The sequence below is a fragment of the Cervus canadensis genome, chromosome 18 (genome assembly GCF_019320065.1).
Source record: "Cervus canadensis isolate Bull #8, Minnesota chromosome 18, ASM1932006v1, whole genome shotgun sequence".
Classification (NCBI taxonomy): domain Eukaryota; kingdom Metazoa; phylum Chordata; class Mammalia; order Artiodactyla; family Cervidae; genus Cervus; species Cervus canadensis.
In genome coordinates this window covers 38,319,937-38,337,784 of record NC_057403.1, presented here as the reverse complement: position 1 = coordinate 38,337,784, position 17,848 = coordinate 38,319,937, and the positions used below count along the sequence as shown (strand labels likewise).

The 17,848-nt window shown below is 48.9% G+C and overlaps 1 protein-coding gene across 2 annotated transcripts in view; it reads left to right on the top strand.

The window, feature by feature from the left end:
* The first annotated feature begins 701 nt into the window (after positions 1-701).
* The window catches only part of CDH5 (cadherin 5), a 54,290-nt gene continuing 37,143 nt past the window's right edge, over positions 702-17,848 (top strand). For both annotated transcript variants that reach the window (XM_043435722.1, XM_043435721.1), the window contains exon 1: positions 702-848. The gene's annotated coding sequence lies outside the window, so the exon portion shown is untranslated. The remainder of the gene's footprint in view (positions 849-17,848) is intronic.

Sequence of the window (17,848 nt, the reverse complement as noted above, 5' to 3'; positions counted from 1 at the left end):
CAGCCATGTGAGGCTGAATTTCGGACCATCCCCATTTTACAGCAGAGAAAACTGAGGCTGGGATGGAGGTGCATGACTGGCCCATGGTCAGCTCAAAAGCAGAGTCGAGGAACTTGACTCCACTCGGTATTCCTAAACCCAAACAGGCTGGCACCTCCCAGCTGGAGCCCAGGTCCACCCTCACCAGAAGAAGCCGACCCACTGCACACGGCCAAGGGTTGCAGTCTGTTTCCTTTCTCCCGCTATCCCCCACCCCCACCTCTGAGGCTCCCCCCAGGCCTCCCCAGCACCTCTGCAGTCGGTCCTCCCCCAGCATGTCATGGGGTCACCTGGGAAAATCTGGCTCTGGGCTTGGGGTGACCCAGGCTGGAGTTCTGGCTCTGCTTATGCCCCAGCTTAGTAGACAAGCACCTTAAACTTGCTGAGTCTGTGTCCTGAGCTATAAAAGGTGGGTGATGGCACCTGCCCTCGGGGTTACAAGGAGCATGAACGAAGGCCCTTGGCGGGTGCTGGGCTCAAAGCCCCAGAGCTGAGGCCTAGGGTTGGGGTCCGAGTTACATATCCGAGGCCAAATCTGAGACTAGGCTTCCATGGGGGCAGCCCGCTCCCTGCAGCCAGCTCGGCCCTCACAAACGAACAATAACAGGAAACCCTCCTGAGGGGGGTGGCGGGGGGGCCATGGGCTGGGGCCAGTTGGAAAACCTGCAGGGGCGGCGGCCAGGCCTCCCTCGCCGCTGGGTGGGGCTCCCCTCCAGAGGCTGTCGGCCGAGCTCCGCGCCACTCCACGGCACGCTCAGCGCCAGCCAGCCAGCCAGACGGAACAGACACACTCTGAGCCCACGGACACGGTGAGTGAGGGGCCTCGGCCTCCCCCTCTGTAGAATGGTCATCATCGACTCCCCCAGGAAGAGCCGTGACTGAGGTGGCCTGCGTCTCCTAGTCGGAGCGGGGCGGGGAAGGGGTGCCTGGTGGTGGCGCGGTGGGTACAGGCGGATGTCCTCGGGCAGGGGGAAGCTCGGCTCTCCCACGGGTAGACTCCCAGACTCGAGGGCCCACAGGCATCCGTGGGTGCCGAGCTCAGATGCGAAGAGGACAGGATTCCACCTGAGTCTCCCAGCACACCAGGGGCGGCAGACTGGCACCCGGGCAGTGCCCCTACTCCCATGAGAGAGGACTTGTCCAGGCTGACATCATCCCCTCTCCCGAAGGCTCTGTGCTGGGAGTGGGTGAGGAGCCCTGAAAGGGGAAGGCTTGGCTCTGGGTACTCGAGGCCCTGACTGTGGAAACCTCTCTTCTCCCTCCCCAGACCATGGGGGCTGTGGATTCTCCCCCCAACACCCTGATACCCGTAGATCGGTTGCCAAGAGACCTGGAAGCCCTCATATTTTAGAGACGTTCTCCCAAAAGACTTGAAGGCAGGCAATCTAGGGTGAGAGCCTGGCTTGGAGACCATCTTCCTGGGCACAAGTCCCAGCTCGACCACCCACTTCTGTGATTTTCGTTAAGTTACTCAGCATCTCCCAAACTCAGTTTGCGTGTTGGAACAGTGGAGGTGGTGGTTCTTTTGTGAGAATTTATTGGGAGGGCTGGAGATGAGGGCCACAGAAGGCCCTGAGGCACTGGGGCCCATTACTGTATATCACACCTGCAAGCTGATGAGTTAGACACAGCCCTTCTCCATTTCTCAGTCAAGGCAACTGAGATGTGAAGCAAGATCCCATTCCCCAAAGCCCAGGTTCTTCCCAGAACCACACAGCTTCTCACATGCCAGCCTCCTCATCTGTAAACCGGAAGAAAGGGTCTTTTCTTGAGTCAAGGGAGGTGATGTATACACTGGCACTGCGAATGGATCGTGGGAGAGGAGCTTTAAGAAATCACAGCGGAATTTACCTCCCACCGGGAACTAACCAGGGCTGGAATGTCATTAAGGTTATGAGCCCTGGGGTTGGTCAGTCCCCAGCAGGTGAGGGATGCGTCAGCCCGTCCTCCAGTGGGCACTCTGGGCAGCGACTCCGTGCCAAGCACAGTGTCTGTTCCCCACCCCCCACCCCGTGGACATTTCTGCCGTGGGTGGGGGGCAGACAGGATCCTGACAGGAGATGAAGGGCATTCCAGGGGAGGCAGGGAGCCTGGGCAGCTTGACGGACCTGGAGAAGCCAATGTGGCCAGAAGGTTTTAAGAGCAGGGAGTGGCGGGAGGGCAAATGACACTGAAGACCAGGGGTAAGTGCCAGGACGGAGAGCTCTGGTCCATCTTCAGGCAGTGGGGAGCAGTGGGACCCTCCCGACTGACCTGAGTCCAGCCGCGTGTGGGTCCCAGCCTGGAGGGCAGCAGGAGATCAAGGGGACCAGGAGCTGCTGTGCCCCCAGGCAGCCCCGCTAATTCTGGCTTACCATGGTGAGGGGGTAGGCGAGGCGCCCACCAGCCTGGCAGGGGTTAAGTCGCCCGCCCCACAGCCTGGACCTGAGCGATTGTGCTGCTGAACAAGGGCCGGACATGGGGGCAGGAAGCCGGAGGGGCCAATGCTTTTCTTCTCCCGAAGCTGGATGACTCACAGCCCTGCCGCTACCCTGAGGATACACAATGGACACAATGGCCACTAGCTCAGGGGAAAAATCTTTTGAGCCCCCTTGCCCATGGACTCCATCCCTGCTACCTCCATCACCTCTCTGCACCTCCGTGGCATCTGTGAAGCTACTAAAAGAATTCCCAGTTGAGAGACAGAACCACAGAGGCCGAGAGAAACTGAGCAGCCAGTCCAAGGTCACACAGTTACTATGAAGTGAAAGCAGGATATGAATGAGGCCAGCCCCTTCTGACCCCACTGCCCTGCCACACTCCATAGGGAAGCCTGGAGGGGGAGAGGCCGGGCTGGGGTTTGAACTGGACAGTTCAAACCCACAGAATCAGGCACCAGACTGAGCCAGGAGCCCAGCAATCCTGGAAAGGAATGTTCTAGGAGACAACTGCAGCCCTGAGTAACTGGCTTCTTGCTGGAGAGATACTGGCAAGCCCATCCTAATCCAGCTCCCAGACGATGTTGTGTGAAGAAATCACAGAAGGGTTCCTGGAGGAAGAGCAGGAGCCCCAGGAGGTGCTGGAAGGTCTTGGGTGTGCTCTCTGAGCTTCAGTCTTCTCATTTCTCTAGGGCAGGGAATGGACTGCATGGTCCCTAAACTCACATGAGGACCACTAGACCGTGCGCCACAGCATAAAGGTCAAATTCTGGCAGGTGCAGACACTGGGAGGAGGGGACAGTAGGGCCCATGGAGCTGGGCCAGGAAGGCCGTGAATGAGATTTCCTTGCACAGGCAAACAGAAAGGAGCAGGAGATGAGCCCAGGGCAGAACCAGGAAATGAGGTCAGGCGTGAGTGCCCATGGCAGAACCAGGAAATGAGGTCACACCCAGAGCTGCCAGGCCAGGCTGAGTGGGTAAGGTGAGAGTTGAGACACCCACACTCTTACTAAGCACCTACTGTGTGCTGAGCTCGGCACCCATGATCTCATCAACTCTCCATTAGAGACGAGGAAGCTAGAGTTCAGAGAAGGCAAGGAACGGGCCTAAGGCTACACAGCCCATGAGCAAAGAGGTATGTGTGCAACACTTGTTGCCCCCACTGACTGCCTCAGAGTCCCAGGCAAAGTCAGAAATCCCAGAGGAGGCTGGGAAAGGCTCTCCCAAGGGTGGGTTTTCTCTCCTTGAAGCTTGGAGCTGCCCCTTTAGGATATATCAGGGTGACCCAGAGACCGTAGCATATATTTGTTTCAAATCACAAACTAGTTCTGGTGAATTGGTAGTCTCTAGCTCAAATATTGTCGGAGAAGGCAATGGCACCCCACTCCAGTACTCCTGCCTGGAAAATCCCATGGATGGAGGAGCCTTGTACACTGCAGTCCATGGGGGTCGCTAGGAGCCTGACACGACTGAGTGACTTCACTTTCACTTTTCACTTTCATGCATTGGAGAAGGAAATGGCAACCCACTCCAGCATTCTTGCCTGGACAATCCCAGGGACGGTGGAGCCTGGTTGGGCTGCCGTCTATGGGGTCGCACAGAGTCAGACACGAATGAAGCGACTTAGCAGCAGCAGCAGCTCAAAGATTGTACTGAGGATTCAGGAGCTGAGTTTGAGTTCAGTAGGAATGAACACTGTGATTTATCAGTGATGTCTGCCATGAGTATGAAAAAGGCTGAGTGGCAACCCAGGACTTCTGTTTTGTCAGTCCTGCTTTCAGAGGTGCCCTGCACACGGGTGTATGTTCATCAGGGACCCATAAGAAAGATAATCTGATTGTCCTCAAAGGGTTGTGTGTCTGACAAAGCAATGGGCTATCAGAGATGCTATTTGGGGACAGGGAGGAGTTTCTCTGAGTTGTTTCAACTATTTGTACCTGCTCTGAGCACCCAAGGTGTTGTCTGCAGATGTGCAGATTTGTTTGAAACTCTGTGAGTGAGGAGGGAAGGAGTGAAAGATCAGAGCAGGAGACCAAGGCGGGCTGACAGTCAGTGGTGGGGACACTGGCTCCTCAAGGTCCTCTGGGCCTTGAGTTCACACATCTGGATGCTGGGATAAAGGGGACACTGGCTCAGGACCTGCCTGGTCAGAGACACTTGGGAGTCTGTCAGAAGACGTGGAGGATACGAACTGGGGCTTGAAAAGAAGCAGAGCGTTCGCCCTGGGGCCACAGCAAGGAAAGGCATTCCAGGCAGAGGGAACAGCCTGAGCAAAAAGCCTGTTAAAGAGAGGAAGAGCACTGTGTACTCCAGAAACATCCGTTCTCCTCTTGGCCGGGAGGGGCAGGGAGGTGAAGGAGAGGAGAGCCAGAGGGTGGGCAGGGATGTTCAGGAATGGGGCCTCGTCCTGCAGGGAGCGGGGAGCCAGGGAGGAGCAGTCAACAGGGGAGCGGCGTGGGCAGCTCTGAGGGGAGCCGAGACAGGCGGGCTGTTGGCAGAATCCCGAGGAGAGGGGATCATCTGGGACCCTCAGGAGCAGGTCATGGGGCCGAACAGAGCCCCAGTTCAGGATAAAGCCCCAAGCAGCCAGCTCACAGCTGCCCAGCCCCACCCCCAATACCTCCCATCCCTGTGGCTCTCAGGGCCTCACCCTTCATCCTCCCAGTGTGGGTGAGTGCCAAGGCCCAGCCATAAATGCTGGGGCTCAAAGAGACAATTTGGGAATCCCTGAATGAGTTTGGGGATCACTGGCTCCAAATTCTGCCCTAGACTGAGGCTTGAGGTGGTGAGAGGGCGCTGGGGAGGGTGGTCCAGGGCCACACAGGGACAGGGGCTCCAGTGCCCACCCCCCACCTGCAGGCACACCTCCTGCAGGCTCTGGGCCTCTCCTCCCTCCTCCCAGCCCCTCACTCTTGACCCAGGGTCCCTGGGCCAGAGCCCAGAGCCTGCAGGAGGCTGGGCTGAGGTGGAGTCTTCCTCTAGCCCATACCCAAGGGCCCTGCGGTCTGCTCATTAACCCCCCAAACCCAGAGTCAACCCCTGAAACCTAAGGCTTGAACAGGTCAGGGCAGAACTAGCCCAGGCCTTTGCCAGGCTGTCTGCCGAGCAGTTCCCAGCTGGTCCAGGCTGCCTAGGGTCCATTCAGCTACAAAAAGCACAGCCTCTACCTGCCCCATCTCCTCCTATATCCCCCCTTATAAAGAGCGCAGAGTTGAGCGACTTCACAGCCCCTTCAAGGCCAAATCCTAGTGACAGATGGAGGCCATGAAGAGAAAGGGACCAAAAGGAGTTCTGCCTGCTGTCCCACAGCGGGTCAGAGAGAGGCGGGGTCACTCCTGGACTGAGACCCTCCGAGGAATCAGGGGCCCCCACCCCCACCTTCTCACAGCTTCCTCTCCTCCATCACACCACACAACACAACCTGAAACTGTTTCTTATCAAATGGTCAGTGTCTCTACACGAGGGTGCAGCCTGTGTTTGCTGTCCACGGGTAGGTCAGTGCCTAGCATGTTGTAGATGCTTGATAAACGTTTGCTGAATGACTATATTACCCCTGGGCTCTACAGAGGGCTTCAGAGAGGTGGTGACATGTGACCCAAATCCAGGCAGAGGTGAGAGAACATCAAGGGCAAAGGCGGGAGACTGTGACTAAGCCTGATGGGCGTCACTGTCCTCCAGGCTGGGGCTACTCTTGGAGGCTCACCAAGCACCCTCCAGGCCCAGATAGGGAATTGGAGAGGAGCAGAGGCACACAGCCACCCCCCTGAGCCCAACCTCCACCAACTTAGCTCAGCCTTCAGAGCCACACTGCTGTCCTCAGGCCTAGGCATCCAGGTTCTAAGCTCAGTGGTCTCACAAACTGTGGACACAGACCCAGACCCGGGAATTCTCCAAGGCCGTGACCTCCCATCCAAGCATGCCTGAGCCCAGCTGGCCCCCACATGCTCCAGGGTTCCCCTACCCCTTCTCCTGGGCTCCACATACCCACTACCAGGGGGCCCCCTGGGCCTTCCCAGACTGACCAAGGGCAAGAGGACCTGCCTTCGCCCATCAGTCCACTAGAAGCTGCCCCTAAAGCCTCTGTCACAGCTCCAGGGAGGGAGCATCGTCACAGATCCTAGATAACAGGGACAGAGGCTGGAATCTGGCCTCTGGGTGCCCAGCAGGCACCTCTGAGTAGCTGAGCAAATCCCCCATCCCCAAGGCTGTTGTCAGGCAAGTTCCCGGGCTGCTTGGTGGGCATTTCTCAGCACAGACATCACTTCCAAACTCCTCAGTCCCTCTGCATATCTGTGGAACCCAAACCCAACTATCAACAGCCTAATCTCTCCGAAAACTTGTGAGAAACACCAAGAGACATGACTTCTGCTTACAGGAGAGGAAAGGGCTAAAATAAGCCTGACCCCAGCTGTGCGCTAACCGCACCTCCAGAGGTACAGCCAAGGGCAATTCTGTTTCCAGCTGTGGGTCCAACAAATCCTGCCGGCTGACTTCCTCTCCAACTGTAGGATGAACAGGAACAATTTCATGACCAACTCTTCCCCTCGGCACCCATTTAGGTAAATTTCTAACCGAAAAGGCAAAAGACAGAAATAGATGGGGCTTTTCAGAAGGAAAAGTCCCACAGGTCCCTCTGAGATTGGGTGTAAGAGAAGCTCAGGATTTAGGAAAAAAGACACATCTGCATGAGGGTTCCAGATGTACGACTTACAAGTTGTTATCTGAGCCTCACTTTCTTCCTCTGTGAAGTGGGGATGATAATTCCTACATGCTGGGGATAATGTAATGACTACATGAGATAGAATCTATGAAAGCTGGCATGGAGAACAGCTTCTTATTATTACTATTATTATTACCACTATTATGATGATGATTATTATTACATGATAGAGACAGAGTGCCATGAGGGGAAAACACTACTTGAGGTGAAAGGTAACCTAAGTTCGAATCTTGGCTCTAACACTTGCTGCTGTGTGACCCAGGAGGACTCCCTCTACCTCTCTGAGCTTCATCTGCAAAACAGGATTACTGACAACTCTCTCACAATTTGCAAGGTTTAAGTGAGACGAAGTTTCAGTATGCCACTGAGGAGGCTTTCAGGAATGATGCCCCTGGCAAAAAGGGCAGACCTGGGCAAGCACACCAGGGTCCAGCAGGGGAGTGAGATGGAGCACACAGTCCTCCTCTCCCAAGGGCCCCACCTCCAGGGTCCTGGCCCCTCACTCACTGCTCAGAGAGCTGAGCATGCAGAGCCCAGCAAGGGACACCCCAGTGACATGAGGTGACGCTACAGGAGCAAGCACCAGTCCTGGGTGCCAAGGGATTTCTCTCCAGGGCTCACAGCAGAGATTCCTCTTCTAGACACACAATAGGATCCAAGCAGCTTTTCTGCACATTCAGAGAACATTCCAGGGTTGGGGGTCAGCCAAAGCCACTGAGAGGATGATGTCTCCCGTGAGCCACGTGACTAGCCTATGACTAGCAGCCTCTGCTGTACTGAAGGCCAGTGTGGTTTGTCTGTTTGGCTGCTGCCTGCTGTCAGCCCCAGGACAACTACCCTATTCAAGAGGCTGCAACAAAGAGAAAACTGCGTCCTCTTCACTGTATCAGATGGAGTCCCAGCTGGAAACATCAGTTACCCCTGGCATTCCAAAGAAGAGATTTTATGAAGGAAACATAGAGCTGTGAGCTTAATCATGGGAACAAATGGGATGTTGAAGCCTGCAGAGACAGGAAGCAGGCCACCCCAGGACCCCCCAAGAGAGGAGGGTGTTTCCAGAACCCAGTGAGGGACTGATGGGAGTAACAGAGGCCAGCAGGATGGAGAGATGCAGCCACAGGAGGAAACAGGAGCCAGAGCAGAGAGCAGTGGGGAAGAGGTTCCTGACTTTCCTCCTATCCTCAAGACACCTGCCGCAGACCCTACCGGCCAAATATCTGAAGCTCAAGCCAGAAAGCTCAGGGTCAGTCCCCTTGACACAGGGCAGAGGTCAGGGGAGGGGCAGGGGGAGTGGATCCAGCAGGGTGGGAACCTGCAAAGCCCCTAGCCAAGTGACTAATAAGGAATGAAAGTGGCAAGCTGACTACTCAGTGGAGCAGAACAGAGCGTCAGCAAGGATTCATATATGCTTAGTTTCATTCTTACCTACTGTTTTGGCCATGTTATGATTTTTTTTCTTTTAATTCAGGCCTGAAAACAACCCTGAGAGGCAGACACTAGCGTTCCCATTGTACAGATAAGGAGACTGAGGCTCAGAGAGGTGAAGTGTCACGTGTACAGTCACACAATGACAATGCGACGCGACTGACATTCTCTAAACCATAGAGCCTGCCTGCAGTCACAACCATCACCCTGCTCCACGTCAGCCCACAGAGGAGAGAGCCATGTGCCATGCGTGACTGGGCCCTGGGGAGCAGGGAGGATGGAGACAGGGCAGGTGGAAAGCTCTTCTCCAGGAAGGGAAGGAAACTGTGATTTGAGCCCCACTGTGGGAACTGGTCCCCAGCCCTGGGACCAACCCCAGGCGATGATGTAGTGGAAGATGCCCATGGATGCAGGAGGTGCAGGGTGGAGACCAGAGATGGCTCCCCAGAGGAGTCTGTTTGGGCTCAATCCCGGATGACAAACTCACCAGACAGAGAAAAGAGGGAAGACCTGTGGGGCTATCCTGGGTCACTTCTCCTCCCTGGTCTCCTCCACATTCCAGCCTCCCAGCCTGAGCACCAGCCACACGACATGACTATCTGTAGCTGCTCCAGCCACGATTTCTCTCCCACTGCAGATGGGGTCTCTGCCAGGTCCCGGCCATGGGCACAGAGACGTCTCATAGCAACTCCAACCTGATACAGCCCACACAGACCTTGTGGCACGACCACCCACCCATCTTCCAAATCTCAGCAAAAGCCCTGCCCCGCAACTGCTCAGGCCAAAGACTGGGGAGGCGGCCTCGATTCTGCACTCCTTGGTCTGGGGCCCATATCTCTTCAAGCTCTGTTTTCCTCATCACATCTCCTTTTTTCTTGTTCTGATCTTCCTCCCTTCATCTTTTTAAGGATGCTGTGATTGTACTGGGTCTATCCAGGAAAACTTCCCTACCTCAGGGTCCTTAACTTGACCCTATCTGCTACAAGTCCTCTGCCATGGAAGGCAACTAGGGTGGGGGGACATGGACATCTTTTTTTTTTTTTTTTTTTTTCCATTTATTTTTATTAGTTGGAGGCTAATTACTTCACAACATTGCAGTGGGTTTTGTCATACATTGACATGAATCAGCCATGGAGTTACATGTATTCCCCATCCCAATCCCCCCTCCCACCTCCCTCTCCACCCGATTCCTCTGGGTCATCCCAGTGCACCAGGCCTGAGCACTTGTCTCATGCATCCGACCTGGGCTGGTGATCTGTTGCACTATAGATAATATACATGCTGTTCTCTCAAAACATCCCACCCTCGCCTTCTCTCACAGAGTCCAAAAGTCTGTTCTGTACATCTGTGTCTCTTTCTCTGTTTTGCATATAGGGTTATCATTACCGTCTTTCTAAATTCCATATATATGTGTTAGTATGCTACAATGTTCTTTATCTTTCTGGCTTACTTCACTCTGTATAATGGGCTCCAGTTTCATCCATCTCATTAGAACTGATTCAAATGAATTCTTTTTAACGGCTGAGTAATATTCCATGGTGTATATGTACCACAGCTTCCTTATCCATTTGTCTGCTGATGGGCATCTAGGTTGCTTCCATGTCCTGGCTATTATAAACAGTGCTGCGATGAACATTGGGGTGCACGTGTCTCTTTCAGATCTGGTTTCCTCAGTGTGTATGCCCAGAAGTGGGATTGCTGGGTCATATGGCAGTTCTATTTCCAGTTTTTTAAGAAATCTCCACACTCTTCTCCATAGTGGCTGTACTAGTTTGCATTCCCACCAACAGTGTAAGAGGGTTCCCTTTTCTCCACACCCTCTCCAGCATTGATTGCTTGTAGACTTTTGGGTAGCAGCCATCCTGACTGGCGTGTAATGGTACCTCATTGTGGTTTTGATTTGCATTTCTCTGATAATGAGTGATGTTGAGCATCTTTTCATGTGTTTGTTAGCCATCTGTATGTCTTCTTTGGAGAAATGTCTGTTTAGTTCTTTGGCCCATTTTTTGATTGGGTCATTTTATTTTTCTGGAATTAAGCTTCAGGAGTTGCTTGTATATTTTTGAGATTAATCCTTTGTCTGTTGCTTCATTTGCTATTATTTTCTCCCAATCTGAGGGCTGTCTTTTCACCTTGCTTATAGTTTCCTTTGTTGTGCAAAAGCTTTAAGTTTCATTAGGTCCCATTTGTTTATTTTTGCTTTTATTTCCAATATTCTGGGTGGTGGGTCATAGAGGATCCTGCTGTGATTCATGTCAGAGAGTGTTTTGCCTATGTTCTCCTCTAGGAGTTTTATAGTTTCTGGTCTTACATTTAGATCTTTAATCCATTTTGAGTTTATTTTTGTGTATGGTATTAGAAAGTGTTCTAGTTTCATTCTTTTACAAGTGGTTGACCAGTTTTCCAAGCACCACTTGTTAAAGAGGTTGTCTTTTTTCCATTGTATATCCTTGCCTCCTTTGTTGAAGATAAGGTGTCCATAGGTTCGTGGATTTACCTCTGGGCTTTCTATTCTGTTCCATTGATCTATATTTCTGTCTTTGTGCCAGTACCATACTGTCTTGATGACTGTGGCTTTGTAGTAGAGTCTGAAGTCAGGCAGGTTGATTCCTCCAGTTCCATTCTTCTTTCTCAAGATTACTTTGGCTATTCGAGCTTTTTTGTATTTCCATACAAATTGTGAAATTATTTGTTCTAGTTCTGTGAAAAATACTGTTGGTAGCTTGATAGGGATTGCATTGAATCTATAGATTGCTTTGGGTAGTACAGCCATTTTGACAATATTGATTCTTCCAATCCATGAACACGGTATGTTTCTCCATCTGTTTGTGTCCTTTTTGATTTCTTTCATCAGTGTTTTATAGTTTTCTATGTATAGGTCTTTTGTTTCTTTAGGTAGATAAACTTCTAAGTATTTTATTCTTTTTGTTGCAATGGTGAATGGTATTGTTTCCTTAATTTCACTTTCTGTTTTCTCATTGTTAGTGTATAGGAATGCAAGGGATTTCTGTGTGTTAATTTTATATCCTGCAACTTCACTATATTCGTTGATTAGCTCTAATAATTTTCTGGTAGAGTCTTTACGGTTTTCTATGTAGAGGATCATGTCATCTGCAAACAGCGAGAGTTTCACTTCTTCTTTTCCTATCTGGGTTCCTTTTACTTCTTTTTCTGCTCTGATTGCTGTGGCCAAAACTTCCAAAACTATGTTGAATAGTAGTGGTTAGAGTGGGCACCCTTGTCTTGTTCCTGATTTCAGGGGAAATGCTTTCAATTTTTCACCATTGAGGGTAATGCTTGCTGTGGGTTTGTCATATATAGCTTTTATTATGTTGAGGTATGTTCCTTCTATTCCTGCTTTCTGCAGAGTTTTAATCATAAATGGGTGTTGAATTTTGTCAAAGGCTTTCTCTGCATCTATTGAGATAATCATGTGGTTTTTATCTTTCAATTTGTTAATGTGGTGTATTACATTGATTGATTTGCGGATATTAAAGAATCCTTGCATTCCTGGGATAAAGCCCACTTGGTCATGGTGTATGATTTTTTTAATATGTTGTTGGATTCTGTTTGCTAGAATTTTGTTAAGGATTTTTGCATCTATGTTCATCAGTGATATTGGCCTGTAGTTCTCTTTTTTTGTGGCATCTTTGTCTGGTTTTGGAATTAGGGTGATGGTGGCCTCATAGAATGAGTTTGGAAGCTTACCTTCTTCTGCAATTTTCTGGAAGAGTTTGAGTAAGATAGGTGTTAGCACTTCTCTAAATTTTTGGTAGAATTCAGCTGTGAAGCCATCTGGTCCTGGGCTTTTGTTTGCTGGAAGATTTCTGATTACAGTTTCAATTTCCTTGCTTGTGATGGCTCTGTTAAGATCTTCTATTTCTTCCTGGTTCAGTTTTGGAAAGTTATACTTTTCTAAGAATTTGTCCATTTCATCCAAGTTGTCCATTTTATTGGCATAGAGCTGCTGGTAGTAGTCTCTTATGATCCTTTGTATTTCAGTGCTGTCTGTTGTGATCTCTCCATTTTCATTTCTAATTTTGTTAATTTGGCTATTCTCTCTCTGTTTCTTAACGAGTCTTGCTAATGGTTTGTCAATTTTGTTTATTTTTTCAAAAAACCAGCTTTTAGCTTTCTTGATTTTTGCTATGGTCTCTTTAGTTTCTTTTGCATTTATTTCTGCCCTAATTTTTAAGATTTCTTTCCCTCTACTAACCCTGGGGTTCTTCATTTCTTCCTTCTCTAGTTGCTTTAGGTGTAAAGTTAGGTTATTTATTTGGCTTTTTTCTTGTTTCTTGATGTAAGCCTGTAATGCCATGAACCTTCCCCTTATCACTGCTTTTACAGTGTCCCATAGGTTTTGGGTTGTTGTGTTTTCATTTTCACTCATTTCTATGCATATTTTGATTTCTTTTTTTATTTCTTCTATGATTTGTTGGTTATTCAGAAGCGTGTTATTTAGCCTCCATATGTTTGAATTTTTAACCATTTTTTTCCTGTAATTGAGATCTAATCTTACTGCACTGTGGTCAGAAAAGATGACTGGAATGATTTCAACTTTTTTGAATTTTCAAGACCAGATTTATGGCCCAGGATGTGATCTATTCTGGAGAAGGTTCCGTGTGCACTTGAGAAAAAGGTGAAGTTGATTGTTTTGTGGTGAAATGTCCTATAGATATCAATTAGGTCTAGCTGGTCCATTGTGTCATTTAAGGTTTGTGTTCCTTGTTAATTTTCTGTTTAGTTGATCTATCCATAGTTGTGAGTGGGGTATTAAAGTCTCCCACTATTATTGTGTTACTATTAATTTCCTCTTTCATACTTGTTAGCGTTTGCCGTACATATTGCGGTGCTCCTATGTTGGGTGCATATATATTTAAAATTGTTATATCTTCTTCTTGGATTGATCCTTTGATCATTATGTAGTGTCCTTCTTTGTCTCTTTTCACAGCTTTTATTTGAAAGTCTATTTTATCTGATATGAGTATTGCGACTCCTGCTTTCTTTTGGTCTCCGTTTGTGTGAAATATTTTTTTTCCAGCCCTTCACTTTTAGTCTGTATGTGTCCCTTGTTTTGAGGTGGGTCTCTTGTCGACAGCATATATAGGGGTCTTGTTTTTGTATCCATTCAGCCAGTCTTTGTCTTTTGGTTGGGGCATTCAACCCATTTACATTTAAGGTCATTATTGATAGGTGTGGTCCCGATGCCATTTACTTTGTTGTTTTGGGTTCACGTTTATACAACCTTTCTGCATTTCCTGTCTAGAGAAGATCCTTTAGCATTTGTTGAAGAGCTGGTTTGGTGGTGCTGAATTCTCTCAGCTTTGGCTCTTTGTCTGTAAAGCTTTTGTTGAATTCTCCATATTTGAATGAGATCTTGCTGGTACAGTAATCTAGGTTGTAGGTTATCTCTTTCATTACTTTAAGTAAATGTCCTGCCATTCCCCTGTCTGGCCTGGAGGTTTCTATGATAGATCAGCCTGTTCCCTTATGGGAATCCCTTTGTGTGTTATTTTTTGTTTCTCCCTTGCTGCTTTTAATATTTGTTCTTTGTGTTTGATCTTTGTTAATTTGATTAATATGTGTCTTGGGGTGTTTCGCCTTGGGTTTATCCTGTTTGGGACTCTCTGGGTTTCTTGGACTTGGGTGGCTATTTCCTTCCCATTTTAGGGAAGTTTTCAGCTATTATCTCCTCGAAGTATTCTCTAGGCCTTTCTTTTTGTCTTCTTTCTTCTGGGACTCCTATGATTCGAATGTTGGGGCGTTTCACAATGTCCCAGAGGTCCCTGAGGTTGGCCTCATTTCTTTTGATTCTTTTTTCTTTTTTCCTCTCTGCTTCATTTATTTCCACCATTTTATCTTCTACCTCACTTATCCTATCTTCTGTCTCCGTTATTCTACTCTTGGTTCCCTCCAGAGTGTTTCTGATCTCAGTTATTGCATTATTCATTTTTAATTGACTTTTTTATTTCTTCTAGGTCTTTATTAAACATTTCTTGCATCTTCTCAATCTTTGTCTCTAGGCTATTTATCTGTAACTCCATTTTGTTTTCAAGATTTTGGATCATTTTTATTATCATTATTCTAAATTCTTTTTCAGGTAGATTCCTTATCTCCTCCTCTTTTGTTTGACGTGGTGGGCATTTTTCATGTTCCTTTACCTGTTGGGTATTTCTCTGCCTTTTCATCTTGTTTAGATTGCTGTGTCTGGAGTGGGCTTTCTGTATTCTGGTGGTCTGTGGTTCCTTTTTATTGTGGAGGTTTCACCCAGTGGGTGGGGTTGGATGATTGGCTTGTCAAGGTTTCCTGGTTAGGGAAGCTTGCGTTGGTGTTCTGGTGCATGGAACTAGATTTCTTCTCTCTGGAGTGCAATGGAGTGCCCAGTAATGAGTTTTGAGACGGGTCTATGTGTTAGGTGTGACTTTGGGCAGCCTGTATGTTGACGTTCAGGGCTATGTTCCTGCGTTGCTGGAGAATTTGCGTGGTATGTCTTGCTCTGAAACTTACTGGCTCTTGGGTGGTGGTTGGTTTCAGTGTAGGTATGGAGGCTTTTGGACGGTCTCTTGTTCCTTAATGTTCCATGTAGTCAGGAGTTTTCTGGTGTTCTCAGGTTTGGGGCTTAAGTCTCCTGCCTCTGGATTTCAGTTTTATTCTTCCAGTAGTCTCAAGACTTCTCCAACTATACAGCACTGATAATAAAACTTCTAGGTTAATGGTGAAAAGATTCTCCACCATGAGGGACACCCAGAGAGGTTCACAGAGTTACATGAAGAAGAGGAGAGGGAGGAGGGAGATAGAGATGAGCAGGAGGAGAAAAAGGGGGACTCAAGAGGAGAGAGACAGATCTATGCAGTTGTCTGTTCCCAGAGTGTTCTCTGTAGCCCAGACACCCACAAAGATTCACAGAATTGGATTGGGAAGAGAAGGGGAAAGGAGGAAATAGAGGTGTTCTGAGGTAGAAAACCGAGAGTCAAGACTGGGAGAGAGTAATCAACACACTCCTGAATAAAAATGGGAACTGAATATTGGATTCTTAAATGTCCACAATTTATATCATATACTGAAAAACAAAGATTAAAAATCTAGAGTAGAGGTTAGACTCTTAAAAAAATACAATATTAAAAACAAAAACCAAAACACAGAAAATTTTAGAAATACATATGAAGTTCAGTTTAAAAATAGGGCTTCTCTCTTTTTTTTTTTTTTTGCAAGGTTATAGTGTAATGAAAATGAAAATTAAGGAGTAGTAGAGGAGTAATACAGGACTTTAAAAGGAAATAAGAGAAAAAGAAAAATAGAGAAAAGAAGAGAAAAAGGAAAAAAAAACAAGAAAAAAAATCTTTTTTTCCTAATTAAAAAAATCGTAACAATCTATGAAAATGAAAGTTAAGGAGTAATGGGGGAGTAATAGGGAATTTTAAAAGAAAATAAAAGAGAAAAAAGAAAAAAAATGTTTTTAATTTAAAAAAAAAAAGTAAAAATATATCTAGGAATTTCTCTGGAGCTGCTGCGGTCAGTGTGGGTTCGGTTCAGTTTCAGATAGCTCCTCGTTCCCGCTTACACTTCTCAATATCTACAGGCCCCTTCCAGTGTAGTCGGTGTTCTCTACAGGGATTTTAATCTGTTGCGCCGGTCCCTTCTGAAGCAGTTCCCTTTGTTTATTTGGCTTCTGTTTGCTGGTCTCTTCAGTGCCTAATTTCCGCCCTGACACAGGCGGGCGGAGGTGGACTCTTATTCAGGTTGCTAGTTCCGTAGCGCTGCGGAGAGGGACTGGCGCTGCTTTCCCCGTCTACGCTGCTCAGGCTCCCGGCTGTTCTATATTGAGCGTGCCCTGCGATGCGCGCGGTTCCAGCCCTCGGGTGTTCCACAAAAGCGCGGACTCAGGCAGCCAGGAGCTTGATGGGCGCACTCTCCCCGGGTGCGGCGCGCCTTCTCCCCTCCGCGGTCCCAGCCTCAGCTTCCGCCCGCGCCAGTCAGGTGCGTGCGCTTTCTCCCCTCCGCGTCTCCAGCCCCAGTCCCCGCCTGCGCCGGTCAGGTGCGTGCGCCCTGTGTCTCGCCGCGACCCTCCCGGCGGATGTCGACCATCCAGAATCTCAGGAAATCTTTGGTTAGAAACTGGAGGCCTGCTTGCAGTGCAGTAGGGGATGCGGTCCTTGGGGCCAAGCCTGCCCCTTTCCCCTCCTCCTGCCTCCAGTGGGGCTGGGCCGGTCCGCAGCCTGCGAGCTCTTCTCTGGACTTGCTCAGAGCCTTTGTTCTGCGAACGGCCAACAGTGTGTTCGGGCCGGTTAATTTTCTCTCTCTTGCTATTCCACAGTTTAAGTTGGTAACTCACAAAGGCTCCCTCCGACTGTCCTCAGGGCACTCAGGCCCGGTCCTTACCCTAAGCAATACCGCCCGCTCCTCTCTGTTCCGCCCCCTCTTGCTGGTGGCGGATGCGGGCGTCTGGGGTACTTTTCTGCTGGGAGTTGCTTTTAGGCAGTAATCTGTGGGTTTTATTTATTCTTCCCCTCCCAGTTAGGTTGCCCTCCCAGATTCAAAAACTTCCCCCAGACCCACCAGTGCAAGGGTTTCCTGGTGTTTGGAAACTTCCTCTATTAAGACTCCCTTCCCAGGACGGATCTCCGTCCTTAGCTCTTTTGTCTCTCTTTTTTTTTTTTTTTTTATTTATTTGTATTTTTTTTTCCGTGGTTTTGGTCATCATTGACATGAATCAGCAATAGAATTTAACACGTATTCCCATTCCCGATGTCCCCCTCCCACCTCCCTCTCTCACCATCCTCTGGGTCTTCCCAGTGCACCAGGCTCGAGCACTTGTCTCATGCATCCCACCTGGGCTGGTGACCTGTTTCACCATGGATAATATATTTTGTCTCTCTTTTTATCTTTTATATTTTGTCCTACCTCCTTTCGAAGATAATGAGTTGCTTTTCTGGGCGCCTGATGACCTCAGCTAGCTATCAGAAGTTGTTTTGTGAAGTTTGCTCTGTGTTCAATTGTTCTTTCGATGAATTTGTAGGGGAGAAAGTGGTCTCCCCGTCCTACTCCTCCGCCATCTTGGTTCCTCCTCCTGAACCATTTCTTTACCCTGTTAAGACATCTTGGATCCCAACACTGTCACCCAAGGCATTCTCCGTCCCATCAGGGTCTGAACAGCCCATCAATTTGATTAACAGATAGTCAGTGTCTTCTTCTCAGTTACTGATGAAAAATGCTGATGGAGATGGGCCTGAGGTAGAGCCCAATGGCA